The 15000-nt window shown below is 39.9% G+C and overlaps 1 protein-coding gene and 1 pseudogene across 1 annotated transcript in view; one reads left to right on the plus strand and one right to left on the minus strand.

Moving 5' to 3' along the window:
* Window positions 1-9385, minus strand: part of LOC145465119 (uncharacterized) — a 16044-nt pseudogene extending 6659 nt beyond the window's left edge.
* Window positions 9386-14460: 5075 nt separating this feature from the next.
* Window positions 14461-15000, plus strand: part of LOC145465769 (uncharacterized) — a 2105-nt gene continuing 1565 nt past the window's right edge. The window contains exon 1 of the mRNA XM_081449526.1: window positions 14461-15000. This exon is cut by the window's right edge and continues 271 nt beyond it. The gene's annotated coding sequence lies outside the window, so the exon portion shown is untranslated.

The following is a 15000-nucleotide window of genomic DNA, read 5'->3' on the forward strand; positions in this document are numbered from 1 at the left end:
ACTAAGACTCGTTTTATTCAGTTTTCTGCCTGTGATTACCAAACCCACGAGAATTACTACTCATACTGCAACACTCATTGACCACATATATACTAACACGTCTGCCCAAAATATTTCTAGTATTGGTCTGATTGACATCCCAGATCACTTCCAACCATATTCTGCTTCTTAAACGCAGTTGTCCGTCTCGTAAACGGTCGATGCAATTTTCGCGACACTTAGAAATATTTTTTAACAATCAGCGAATTTTTGTCTACTAAATTAAAGAAAAAAGAAAATTTGTAAGTTACCACCCAGTATTGAACCGTTTGCTTCCTGACATGTCTCTTATACCACTACACTACCAGGTTGATCCGCCAAATCTCCGCAAAATTTAATTATAAAACCTGACTTTCTTAATTTAATAATAGAGTTGCCCCAACCATCAAACAAAAGCTAATCGCAAGCAAACCAGTGTGAATGTGAACAACTAAGCATTTGGTGAATGCGTTTTACTCCATCAACAAATTATAACCAGTTTCTACCTTGTCCAGGTCTAAACTAAAGCAAATATAGCATCGTCCATTCTGAAAGGCTTGGTTACCAATGATGGCATCGATAGTTAAAAATGGCATCGACTGTTTACGAGACGGAAATCAGCTTCGTGGGCGTGTCAGTAAATAATCCTAAAAATAAAACTCAATCAAGGATTATAGTCACTTTAACCAAGAATTATATAAGCAAGAAATTAGTGTAATCGACTGGAATGCTATTATAAATGGGAACACTGATATCAATGATCTGACAAGCTACATAACTGGAGCTATAAGAGCTGTCGTTGACAAACATGTGCCAATAAAAAACAGCATCAAGAAATAAGCAAAAGCAGTTAAGAAAGCCATGAATATCAAATGCTATACTCAAATCAGTGCAAGCTAAACAAATAATGTATAACACACACTTCTTCTCAGCTGACCCAGCTAAAATATCTGAATATAAAACTCAATCAGATAAAAGCAACCAGCAAAAAATCCTACTTCAGTACAGATTTTGACTTGTGCAAAAAAATCCTCATGCCACCTGGAAGTTAATTGGTGCTTTAATAAAACGTAAGCCAACAGGCTGTATTACCCCGTCAAGAGTAGTAAGGAATCAGTATAGCTGATTTCTGTGAGCAGTTCAACCATTATTTTGCTAATGTAGATCGACATCTGACAATAGCGCCATACCGAAACCAATGCAACCTCAATGCAATAGATAAAGAAAAGCCCTTCATTTAGTTTTATAATGTCTCCAATCACAGAAGATCAAGCTCTATAGGTCAAAAATATCAACTACATCTGGACAATCAGTATTCCAGTTTTGTGCATCAAAAATTTGGGAATCAGTTCCTCTTATCCTAAAAACTTTCAATATATTTCCTTTAAGAAGCTGTATAAGCAGCACCTCTTAAATACTTAAAATATAATTAATAATAGTAGTCACTTGTATTTCTGTAACGTATTTTCAGTAATGTGTTCCTGCGTAATGTATTTTTGTTCTCCGCATTCACCTTAACATGGTGGTAACCAGCTTGAACGCCAATGGCTATTCTGGTTACCATGCACATACATTAATTTGTTATTTATCCCATAGCTATATGCAACATATATTTCTCTTCTCGTATTTATTTTATAATACTGATGTAATTAATTCTGTAAATAGTGCACAATAAAAATTGATTGTTTGACTGATTGATTGACTGATTGATGACATTGACTCTCTGATTTCTCCTCCCCCCAGTTCAATGTTGTGTAGGTGCCGTGCTCTGCACAGTCTTAGAAACAGAAAATTAACTTTGTTTACTGGGAGGGGAGGGGGGAGCAATTTTTGCAAGACACTCAAAAATAGAATTTTACTTCTAAGTGTGACGCAGCACGTTTGGTCATTGTAGATCAAACAACCATAATCAGGTATACAGTAACAACTTAGCAATACCTGAGTTATGAGATTTTGGTGATATGCATAATTTCAAAGTAAGTTATTCATAGCAAGCTCACTACAGAGTCACAACTGAAACTAAATGTAGTGCAACAACAACACTCATCACCACTCCACATTATTACTACAATTCGAAGAGTTATTTAAATAGTTTATCTGTCACTTTATTAACCACACATAGTTGTTTTTGTCAGAACGCAAATTATCAGAAAAAAGGGGTAACCTGAAAACACTGAAGAATCACAAATTTTGAGGTTTCCAAGTCTTTCATATATAGCAACGGCAAAGGAAATGGCAATGTATAAACAATAGCCTCCATTTGGCGCAAAAATATGCTCGGATATTTGTGCGCGGACATTATTTGTTCCTCGAAGCTCACAGTTTGTGAGCTGTGAGCTTCGAGGAACAGATAATGTCTAAGGACAAATATCCGAGCATATTTTCGCCCAAATTGGAGGCTAGTGTGTTTACATCCAAGAATAAACAAACTGCCATTACATGCAAATAACCCATGTTGCTTGCAATTTCCTAATTGGCTAAAGCACTTTTTACAATATTTGCATGTATACGGCTTCTCTCCTGTATGAGTTCTTTCATGTCGCTTGCAAGTTGATGACTGAATAAAGCTCTTTTTACAATGCTTGCATGTATACGGCTTCACTCCCGTGTGAGTTCGTTCAGGTTGCTTGCAATCTGATGACTGGTTAAAGCACTTTTTACAATACTTGCAGGTATACGGCTTCTCTCCTGTGTGAGTTCGTTCGTGTCGCTTGCAAGTTGATGACTGAATAAAGCTCTTTTTACAGTGCTTGCATGTATACGGCTTCACTCCTATGTGAGTTCGTTCGTGTCGCTTGCAAGTTAATGATCGGCTAAAGCACTTTTTACAATACTTGCATGTATACGGCTTCTCTCCTGTGTGAGTTTGTTCATGTTTTTTTGTAAACTAATAACTGGCCAAAGAACTGGCCACAATAGTTGCATTTGTGTGTGTGCCTTCCCGTGTGTCTCCGTTGACTTCGTTGGCATATTCATCAAAGCAGGTTTGATAGGCTTAAATTTGATGCGGCTTTATATCGAATTTCTTCCCTAACTAACCCAGCTTGATTCTCTTGATGTGCGACTTGATTCTCTTTCAAGGCATCTTGTTCAACTGTGCCGCCAAGATAGATGTCTCTACCGTATATTTCTAACGAAAATGAAAAAGAAAATATCATATTAGGTTGTGTTACTAACTGGGCAACAAGGGCGTACCCATTTCATAATTTGACTAATGGCCATGTTGGCAAGGGCGTTGCTAGTAAGCCTTCATGGTCGTGAGTGTCTAAGGGCCCTAACTGGGCGGGCACGTGTTATTTCAAGCTAAGGTAATTTCGCTTTTTTTTTTTTCGCCAAATTGAAAACAAAACTGACCTGTATGAGAGAACCTTTTTGAGAAGAACTCTGAACTAAAAGAAAATCGAAAGCTAGTGAGTTGTGATTATGCAATTCTTTGGTTGTTATGGCCATAAACAAGTCTACACTAAGAACGGCTGAGTTCCCTACGTATTAAAGAAATAAATGAATCAAGCATTGTGATAAATGACTGATGATTACACTTATAACACCACACATTCAAAGACGCTGCTCAAGCTTTGAGAACCAAAGTCCTAATATCCTGTTCAAATTATTTACTTAATGAATCAGTTTATTGCTATCTATGCTATATCTTGGTTGAACAATACAGTAGGTTATAGTTTTCCTCTTCACCTCTTGCTATATTTCACAAAAAATTTACTTGCACTAATTTTCTTTCAACACTTTTTTAAATGTGGGAGTTGTGGTGGTCTAATGGTAGGTGTGCTGGATTCTGGATCCAGCAGTCTGGGTTCCAGCCTGGCTGAGATCATTGTGTCATGTGTTTTGGCAGAACAGTTTCCTCTCAGACTCACAGCACATTTCTTTATCCACGTGTAGACAGGGCTAGCCCACCCAATTTTTAGGCTTGACACTGATCAACTGGTCATAGTATTACAATAACAGCTCACGACTGCAGAACTCAAACGAAGGATGGAAAAACCAAAACGGGGCATGGATGGGAAAACCTGAAGATTAATTTGGACTGTATGTGGGTAAACGTCTAAAACAATAGCCCAACTTTTTTGGAAGTTAAACTCAATTGCATGTAATATTCAAAACATCCAGAGTCAGTCTTGTTTTTTTTATGTGAAGGTAGTTCAGTTGATTCAATCATCTGAAATGCTATGATCTACATGTAGCCACTTAAAATGATGGATTTTATCATGGCAATGGACAAGAATGTCATCCATAGGGGAGTAGATTAGAAATACACCTAGTTGCCACAAGCAAAGGAAGTGGAATATGTGTGCTTGCCTGCTTAGTCACCAGGCTTGAAAATAGACTTGATTTTTTACCTTTGTTTTAAATGGTCACAATAAATAATTTCTAACTATTTATTTATTATGAACTTGCAGCTAATTTTGGTTGGGTATTAGAAAAATATGGTATTTATGGGGATTTTTAGTTTTTAATTGTTCCAAAAAATGGACACAATGACCACAATCAAGAGAAAATGAGGGGAGTTAGCAGCTTCTCAGATAGCTTCCGGGTCAAGCGGTCTGTCGGATCTTTGTTGAGCAGCTGGTATGGTCCGGAATCAATTAGCGCTGACATTTTTGCGTGGTATGTGTCAGCGTCCAGGATTACTCAGTTGGTAGAGCGTCGGACTACCGCGCGGAAGGTGTCGGGTTCGAGCCGGCCAGACCGGACCAACACTCGGGGTCTTAAAGTAACTGAGGAGAATATGCTGCCTTTGCAATGACATCTGCAAATGGTTAGATATTCTAGTCTTCTCGGATAAGGACGATAAACCGTAGGCCCCGTCTCCTGCATCTTCACTGTTATGGTCAGCAGGGGACGTTAAAGAACCCACACACTAATCGTAAAGAGCAGGGCACGAAGTTCCCGGTGTTGTGGTCTGTTCTTTCAGGGGCACCCAACGGATGGTTTCGGTAAATTATCTGTTCGGAAGGCCTTTAATCCCCTCTGATTTTCTTGAGAGAATTGGCACCTCGAACTTTCGTGATATGAGAAATTTAATGTCTGTTGTTTTCGGATTGTTGAAAATGTCGTTTTGGGTACCGAAAAAAGGTCAGCTATCATTTTCGGAAAGGCGATAAGACCTAAGGTTTTCGGGAAATGGACAAAAAAGCCCTAATAAATTCGAGAATACTCAAGTTCCCCTAGAATATCTGAACAGATAACATTTTTTTAGTGCAACCTAAAATTAACCTACAGAGCTTTAAAAGTACTCCAGATAGCCTAAAACAGCGTCTAAAAGCATTCGAGAGAAAACGGTCGTTGGGTGCCCTTGTTCTTTGCCCATTGTGCTGTTGAAATGCTCGGAGACATTAGCTGTTAAAGCTACTCTACAATCCGAGGGTAAATAAAGTATACTACTACTACTACTATTACGATAACTCTGAAACGGAATGGACTCATATCAGAGACGGTTTATAATAAGATCAGACCCCGACACAAACAACCACCTAGGATCTATGGTTTGCCGAAGATCCACAAGGCCGACACACCGCTTAGGCCAATTGTGCCGTGTGTCAACACCTTTTCATACGACCTGTCTGCTTTCTTGGCTAACGTACTATCTCCTCTTTCAGGTAACTCGAACTTCACAGTGAAAAACTCCGCTGACTTCGCCTCCACCATCGCCAGTGAAGAGATCCAGAACCACGAGATCATGGTGTCTTTCGACGTAGAGTCACTGTTTACCAACGTACCGATCGAGGGTGCTGTACAAACCGCGCTACAATAAATAGAGAACGACGCAGGCCTGGCTGACCGCACGACACTTACACCAGTTCAAATCGCGGACCTCTTGGATTTCGTATTAAGATCTACGTACTTCCAGTACAACGGATCGATTTACGAACAACGAGACGGCGCAGCCTGTATCAGCGGTTATTGCTAATCTCTACATGGAGATATTTGAAGAACAAGCAATAGAGTCCGCACCTTGCAAGCCTAAGATCTGGAAACGCTACGTAGATGATACTTTCACCATCCTGGATCGGGATAGAGTTGACGTCTTCCTGCAACACCTAAACAGTCAACAACCATCAATCCGTTTCACCATGGAGATCGAGAATAACAGCAAGATCGCCTTTCTCGACACGTCAGTTTATAGAGAACCTGATGGCCACCTTACCACCAGTGTCTACAGGAAACCAACACATACTGATCAGTACCTACCCAGTCAGTAAAGCGCGGTATTGTGAAGTGTCTGTACGACCGTGCTAAACGTCTCGTGGCCAAACCATCAGTAATCGCTGGAGAGAAGAAACATCTGTCATCTGTACTTGTTTCTAACGGATATCCCTCCTCGTTTGTACAGAAGATCACAAAGGCACGAACAACCCCAAGAAGAGAGTCCGTCGCGGAATTTAAATCCACCGCCGTTTTACCTTATGTCCAAGGAGTTTCGGAGTCTCTCCGCCGCTGCCTAGAACAACAAGGCATTCGCACCGTCTTCAAGTCCGACACGACACTTCGGTCACACTTAGTGCGACCAAAGGACACCGTCAACCCGGCTAAACAAGGTGGTGTTGTCTACAGGATTCCCTGTGAGTGCGGCAAAGTCTACATCGGAGAAACAGGGAGATCTATGCAGGAGAGGATCAAAGAACACGACAGGGATATACGACTCGCCCGTACCCAGACCTCCGCCGTTTCCGAACACACCCACGAGATCGGCCACTATCCTATCTGGAATGAGGTCAAGTTTATTGATCGAGATCGTCACTGGTACACACGTAGGGTCAAGGAAGCTATTCACATAAGACTTCACCCTAATAACATCAACAGGGATAGTGGAACTGAAATTCCTGAAGCATGGATGCCCACGATCAAAAATCACAACAACAGGAGAACGGTTCAACAGCGGACCACTGAGAGAACAGCTACTCGTCGGAACAATGGAACAATAGGAGGATCGAAATGCACCAATCATAGCCGACCTTTGTGATATAAATGATACCGTGCAATCAGTCGGCTTCATCGCCTGAAGACGACTAGCAGTAAGCAGTCGAAACGTCGCGATCTACATCTCAAGTGACTACATCGTGTGAGAAACGATAATACACTTTATTAAGAATCTAATCTCAGTTCAATTTTACTCCCCTCCAAGGAGTGCAATTGTATATCAATAAAGGTTACGGTTTCTGATACTGTTGTACAGTTCCAGAAAATATCCCTACTCCCCCACAGAAAGGATTGGAATTTCCAGGAGGATATTTTCTCGTTTTCGGTTGCAACAAAGTATCCAGCTCTATTCAGGATCAGGTCAACTTCATTAACGTTTTCGTCTCGGGTTCGCTGTTGTCCTAAGCTCACTCCCAGACTTAGTAGATGTGCAGTAATGTCTAGCTTACATGCCAACAGGGGTACAATCTGCGACCCCGTGCCCTCCAAACTACAGGCAGAATCGGGAGAACTGAACGGGCAACTGAGTCAAAGTAACATTCATATTGCAAACAGAAACATCAGCTGAATTGGATCAGTGTAAAAAATCGACTACAGCTGTCTGCAGATGATAAGATAAGGAATGGAAAATTATCCTTCCTGAAGTGTACTTCTAGCAAAAATCAGAACCGCTCAATACTTCAAAGAGTTTGACAAAATGCTCCGGTGAAGTATACTATGCAAAGCCACTGTACTAATCTGAAAAATTAATGTGTTGCTCTTAGTCATAAATACCTGGAATGTGTCCCAAATTAGTCAAGCGTGAAATATTTCCGGGAAAAACTACAATTATGCGAATTAGGAAATTAGGTTAAGGGCCCATTAACCGATCTTTGCGAGCCGTTGCTAGGGAAAATTTATTCTATGTACCATCATCGTTTTTAGTTAGTTCAGAATTATTTCATGTGTTTTAACTTTCTCATGATCAGTAACACTAGTGATGACGTCATCAGGCCACGCCCATGGTCATGTGACTAGTACAGAAAAAATGCAAAGGCTCCCAGGCAAATTACTTTATCGGGATTTTTTTCATTGATTTAATATTTTAATTTACATCCTCATTACGCTATGCATCGATTTTGTTTCATTTCTAATGGGTCAGATTTTGAGAGCATTTCAAAATATCGAAAAATTCGCAATTTTCTGAAAAAAAGCATGATTTCGAAAAAGGAATGCATAGCTATGTTTCCAACGTTGGCTTTAATCAAAATTCGTCGAAAAAGGCTGGATTTAATGAAAAACCGCGTTTCCTTTAGCATTTAAAGAAACCGGAAGTGCGCCCGATATATATCGGAAGTTATCCTATCAGCGCGTGCGCAATTTACACTACCAGCGCACTTCGGTAAGATCAAACAAAGCCACATGGATTTAGTTTTTCTCTTTCTATTGCTCTTGTTTTTCTGTCTTTCTCTTATTTTGTCTTTGCTTGTACTTTTTTTACTTTGCATTTTGTGAAACACAAAGGAAAACATCTAAAATGTGAGCGAATTTGCAAGTTTTTGAGTTGTTATTATTTTCCGCGCTCAGGCTGACGTAGATAACCGGAAGTGAAATTTCACTTCCTTAGCAACGCGCGCGAGCGCGTGCATGAATCGGTTAATGGGCCCTTAAAGTCGTGAGAAAGCTCACGCGACAGGATTTTAATTTGCCAAATGAGAGTTTGCGTATTTTTAAAGACTTTAAGACAGACTAATAAAAAATAGTTTTGATCTGAAAATAAACTGCCGCACTTTAGAGAAAACCAGCTACAAAAATTGCCAAAATTCTTCTTACTCACGATAGCCACGAAGTGATGATATTTGGAAGCGCTCCAAAGTAAGTTATTTTTAACCAAATTCGTTTATATTGGAGACATGAGCTGTTTATAGGCTGGGAAGTATGTACAGCTCGTATAAATGAACAACAACAACAACAACAACTTTATTTACAATTTTTACAGAAATAGATATACAGATTAAGTTAAAAATGCTTGATAATAGCAACAGCGCGAACCCGCAGGTAGCCTGGGCTAATCGAGGCGGGCCACATCTATATTTATATTAAAAAAATAAATAAATAAATAATGGTCTGGTGTAAATGAATAAGGGTAATGCGAAAAACGTAAAATCATTCGTGAAAGTTTACCCAAATTTCCCGTCTCACGTGACCAAAATAGCACTAAAAACTAGGGGGGTGGTCTAAATTCTATGAAATTTATTTCATTTTACTAAAAACACCACCGGTCGTTATCTTATCTGATAGGGAAAAAATGCTTAGAGTTTGGAGGGAATCGGCCGACCTCGATCCGCGGACCCTGCCTGGTCCCTAGTGACAATGTCACTTCCTTAACTTTTTCAAGTCTAGCCAACATTTGAAAAATTGGTGGTGGTTGATAAAGAAGCAGGTCAACCATTTTGGTCCTGTAACGTTTGGTATAAGCGTATCCCTCGTTTTGCAGATGGTCGACGGTCACTAATTTCCCCCCAAAAACTGAACCACTCCTTAATACGAAATCCAGGACACTCCATTCTAAACGTAACAAAGGTAGATAATTACCCAGGCAGTGAGGCCTGGGTTTAAATCTCGGCTCTTTTTTTTTTCCCTGTTCAGTCACAAATCGCCGTCTGGTCTCTAAAGCGCATGCGTCACCTGTGCATGCGTACAGCACATGCAATTTACAGAAGTTGTCATCGTGAAAAGTTAGCACGGATTCACAGGGAGCCCTCACATCCGTTTAGAATATGAATAAAAGATTAACCTACATTTATCGCGCGTGTTTTGTGGCGGTCAAGATCGTCTGAGGAACAAGAGGGGAAAGGTTAGAGAATTTGTTTACGAATGTATCTGTTCGAGTACACTTAAGTAAAACACTCTGAGGAACTTCGTAAAGTATAATAAGTTAAAATTTCGAACTAAACGATATTTTCTCGTTATTTTCTTGTAACAGAGTTATGTGTCTTTACAAGAATGAAACCCATGTAGCGGATCATTGTACATTTAAGCTGAAAGAAACTAGTGTATGTTGACCTCAGCAAAACAGTTCTTGGTTTGCAGTGTCACGCAAGCCATTTAGTGGATAAAGTCGAGAAATTGTGATGTTATAGGAGAATAATAAAGATGACACTTTTCTAATTTTTGAGTCTGTACGTTTTCCCAAACTTCAGATATTCGTCGAAATATTTTGCACAAATTTACAGAGACCAGTATGGAGCCACCATGTTGGTGGACCTACATTGCGGCCGGAAAGTAGTGTAAACTTGGCTATCTAGGCGACTGAATATCTGTACTGAACAAACAAGCATTTACATAAGCACTTTCCCCAATACTTTAACTTCTGGATGCGCTAAAAATCACGAGATAAGTATATGTTTTTTCGGCAAACGCGTTCATAGCTCTGTGTCGCGCACCACCATAACTCTGAAATTCAAAATGTCTCGCTTGCTTGAGAAACGCCAAAAAATCAACAACAACGACAAAGGCTAAGGAAAATAGACTGAAACGTTTATAGGCTGATAAAAAGACCTTGACTCATTTTCACGCCCTAAAGGCCTGCAAGCGAGTAATAAGCTATTAATCGATTTCTAGAAATGCAGTCAAAGGCAGAATAGCTTGAGCACATCTTTTCGATTGAATTTCCTACGACTTTAAATGCAGAACATTTAGCTCAATTGCAATATAGCTAGTGCTTCTCATTATAACGACTGCAAAGCGTCTGGTTAAAAAACACCTGCGTTATTGATCAACAAGAGTGGAATTCTATACCAATTCTCCGACATGTAAGAAAGGACTTCAAATAAGTTTTGAGCAGAAGAAAATATACATGTCAGCTTAGTGAAACAATTCAGGATAACCATAACCCGCGTGACTACTCGGGTTCTGCTGTTTCCCGTTAAATTCTTGATCCAGGCCTTAAAGGGCTTTAGAGGGAATAGTTTGACTGTTTGCATGACATTCCCAATCCGTATCGTTGTAGTTGCATAGGAACTCTACGGTTTCGGGAATGTCATGCAAGGCAACCAAAAACACTCTCGGTCTTCCTGAGCTTTTTAATGCTGCTAAGGGTCTCCAATTTGCGTGATTTCGAGAGTGGTTGATCAGTGCCCTCCAAGTCGGCCCGGTTTCTTCGTTGCCTTGGTAGGGATCGACCCTAAAAACAAAATAGAAAACAAATAATGCGCATTATTAAATCGTGGATATATGTATTTCAGGCGTGGCTATAGGGTTAATCAGAAGCGATATGTTTCTGGTTTAATTAGTTTTGACTCATAGACAAGTTGATCAAACTCGTTTCATTTTTCAAGTTACCATTAATTATATTAAGGGTCGCGATAGTTGTTGAGATAGCTCTGTTAATGAAACGCCTTTTGAAGATCTTAAGTTAAAATTTGGCACTGCTTGAAAGAGTTTTGATTGTCCCATTGTTTCCTTGCATGAAGTGTTCTTGTATGATACCAGGAGCCATAATCGGGGACGGAGACCGTAAGCGCGCGCTGTTTCTAGTGTTGGGGTATATGGGACATTTTTTCTAGTTTTAGAACAAATTGCGCCATCATGTGTGGCACACGCGCGTACATGCTGCGTGGATTTTTGCGGATACAGCGCGGGGAAATGGCGTCCGAAATTCCCGAAATGTTTGATGCTTTTGGCCCACAATTATCAATGCATTCTTGTCTGTTGGAATTTTGCTTCAGTATTTTCTTCGTAAGCTGCCCTAGTTTGAGTGAAGTAAGACAGTGCCGAATTTAGTTATGTCCCGCTTTATATCGCTGACCAGGTTGTGTTCCGCTGCTTCTCAGTTTACAAGAGCTCCACATTACTCTACTCTAAGTTTCACATATGTTGAAGATTAACAGCTTTTCCATAACACAGCAAAAAACCAGTTGGATATATTTGGATATAGCACCGTTTCAGGACTTCAAATTTTCCCTCCTCTTGCCACACTCTTGCGAGGATTTCGCCAGAGTCTATCTCGACCGAAAGGTAAGACAAAGTAATTGCAAGTTTGAGTTTCGCCTGAATTGTAAGCAACGCTTGATGCGTTATCAAGGCCCAATAAGTGACAATAAAGTTTATGTCTGTAGATGCTGCTCAGTTTTGTTTGTGTAAAAATCCAATAAATTGTCTGTTGTCGATGAATAAGAGCGCCCGCCGATGCGTGTCTCGGTACAGTCAGTAAAACATAACAAATTGGACTTCCCCACTTTCGTGTGAAAACGTACATCGAACTCATATAATATCTCTAGCTTTTAGATATTTTTAAGTTTGATAAATTTTTGAGAACATATTAAAAGCTTAGCTGAAAATATATGAATACAGCAGAAATAATCAGCAAAGTTACGATGACGCTTTCCGTCTTTAATCAACTCGAAAAACGATTTCGATTTCGTTGGTTGAGTTATCAAAACTCCTTGTCCATTTTATTTTCGCAGTGTAAAATTTCACTATGTTAAAGGAATACACATGATTTTAGTAGCCTTTTGGCGTTGGTGAAAATTGTTGTAGCATCTCAGCGAAAAAGACAACGAAAGAAATCTTTGTCAAGATTTGTTGACAATCGAAAACACCGACTCGGATTTGAAGGTGCACACGCTGCACTATGCAAATGAGGTACTTATGTACGCGTCAGACTTTCCTTTAAAAAACTTTTGCAAACTCGCCAAACAAACAGGCAATGAGAAACTATCAAAAACAGGGTTTGGTTATGATTAAACATTGTTTGGGAAACTCTCAAATTAACTCGATACCAGAGTAAAGAGTTTTCTTTCATAACTTTTCTTTACAGAACAAACGCAAAAGCTTACGCGTTCAACTAGCGCGAGCACATATTATTATTCATTCACAGCGCGAAATTGAAGTCTTGTTTTCGACCCTGAAAAACTCACCTTTACCATTAGCTCAGAGAATAAAACTACATATAAAAGCCCTGGTTCTTATTCCCTGCCTTATTCCCTGCCATCGCTGTGAAAAATCTGCAAGAGAATCTCGTAACTCTCACCATTTGATCAGGCAACGTGACAGCATCCACGCGAGAGCCCCCGACATGTGCGTGGATCCGCGCGGATATATGACGTCAGGATGGCGCAATTTGTTCTAAAAATAGAAAAATTGTCCCATATCATAGGTGCGCGCGGATCCCAAGACTTACGGTCTCCGTCCCCGATTATGGCTCCTGATGATACGCCATTAGAATTGACATTAGATTACGTCCAGTGAGTACTTTTAGTGTAAAACGCAAAAATGTAAATGTAAATGTAAATGTAGGATCGAACAAACCTGTTAAAAAATGGTAACCACCTAAAGGTGTATCCGATTGCAACTTCCAGGCCGCTTATATTTCGTGACTGGAGTAACGCAACGTGACTGGAGTAACGCCCATGAATGTCAGTATTCGGTTCAAAAACTTGGCTTGTATATTCTCGCATTAATTCTACGGAACAGAGAGCGGCTTTGAATTATTATTATTATCAGGAGCCATAATCGGGGACGGAGACCGTAAGTCTCGGGATTCGCGCGCACCTATGATATGGGACAATTTTTCTATTTTTAGAACAAATTGCGCCATCCTGACGTCATATATCCGCGCGGATTCACGCACGTGTCTGGGGCTCTCGCGTGGATGTTGTCACGTTGAGTGATCAAATGGTGAGAGTTGAGAGATTCTTTTGCGTATTTTTCACAGCGATGGCAGGGAATAAGGCAGGGAATACGAACCAGGGCGCTTATATGTAGTTTTACGCTCTGAGCTAACGGAAAAGGTGGGTTTTTCAGGGTCGAAAACAAGACTTCAATCTCGCGCTGGGGATGAATAATAAGATCTGCTCGCGCTAGTTGTAAGCTCACGCGTATGCTTAAGAATATAGCAAGAAAACTCTCTACTCTGGTATCGAGTTAATTTGTGAGTTTCTCAGACAATGTTTAATCATAACCAAAATCTGTTTTGATGGTTTCTTATTGTCTTTGCTTGTTTGGTGAGTTTGCAAAGGTTTTTGAAAGGAAAGTCTGACGCGTACAATTAGTTCATTTGCATAGTGCAGCTCGTGCACTTTCAAGTCCGAGTCGTTGTTTTCAATTGTCAACAAATCTTGACAAAGATTTCTTTCGTTATCTTTTGTGCTGAGATGCTGCAACAAATTTCACGAATGTAAAAAAGGCTACTAACATCATGTGTGTTTCTTCAACATAAGCATAGTGAAGTTTTACACTGCGGAAATGAAAATACACAAGGAGTTTTGATAACTCGATCAACAAAATCGAAATCGTTATTCCAAGTTGATTAAAGAAAGCGTCATCGTAACTTTGCTGATTGTTTCTGCTCTATTCACATATTTTCAGCTTAGCTTTTAATATGCTCTGAAACATTTATCAATCTTAAACATATTTAAAAACTATAGAGCTATTGTTTGAGTTCGATGTACGCTTTCACACGAAAGTGCGGCGGAAATACAATTTGTCATGTTTACTGACTGTACAAAACACGCATCGGCGGGCGCTGTCATTCATCGACAACAGAGAATTTACTGGATTTTTACACGAATAAAACTGAGCAGTATCTACGGACGTAAAGTTATTAAGCCTCGATGAAACATCAAGCGTTGCTTACAATTCAAGCCAAACTCAAACTAGCAATTATTGTGTTTTACTTTTCGGTCGCGATAGACTGACAAATTCCTCGCAAGCGTGTGGCAAGAGGAGCTATGAAACTATGAAGTCCTGGAGCTCTGCTATATCTAAATATATCCAGCTAGTTTTTTGCTGTGTAATGGAAAAGCTGTTAATCTTCAACATATGTGAAATTTAAAGTGGAGTAATGTACAGCTCATGTAAAAGAAGCATCAGTCGGAACACAACTTGGTCAGCGATATATATAAGCTTACAGCGGAACATACCTAAATTCGACACTGTCTTACTTCACTCAAACTGGAGCAGCTTACGACGAAAATACTTAAGCAAAATTCCAACAGACGTAAGCGCGTTGAGTTGTGGGGCAAAAACATGAAACATTTCGGGAATTTCGGACGCCATTTTCCC

The sequence above is a fragment of the Orbicella franksi genome, chromosome 13 (assembly GCF_964199315.1).
Source record: "Orbicella franksi chromosome 13, jaOrbFran1.1, whole genome shotgun sequence".
Classification (NCBI taxonomy): domain Eukaryota; kingdom Metazoa; phylum Cnidaria; class Anthozoa; order Scleractinia; family Merulinidae; genus Orbicella; species Orbicella franksi.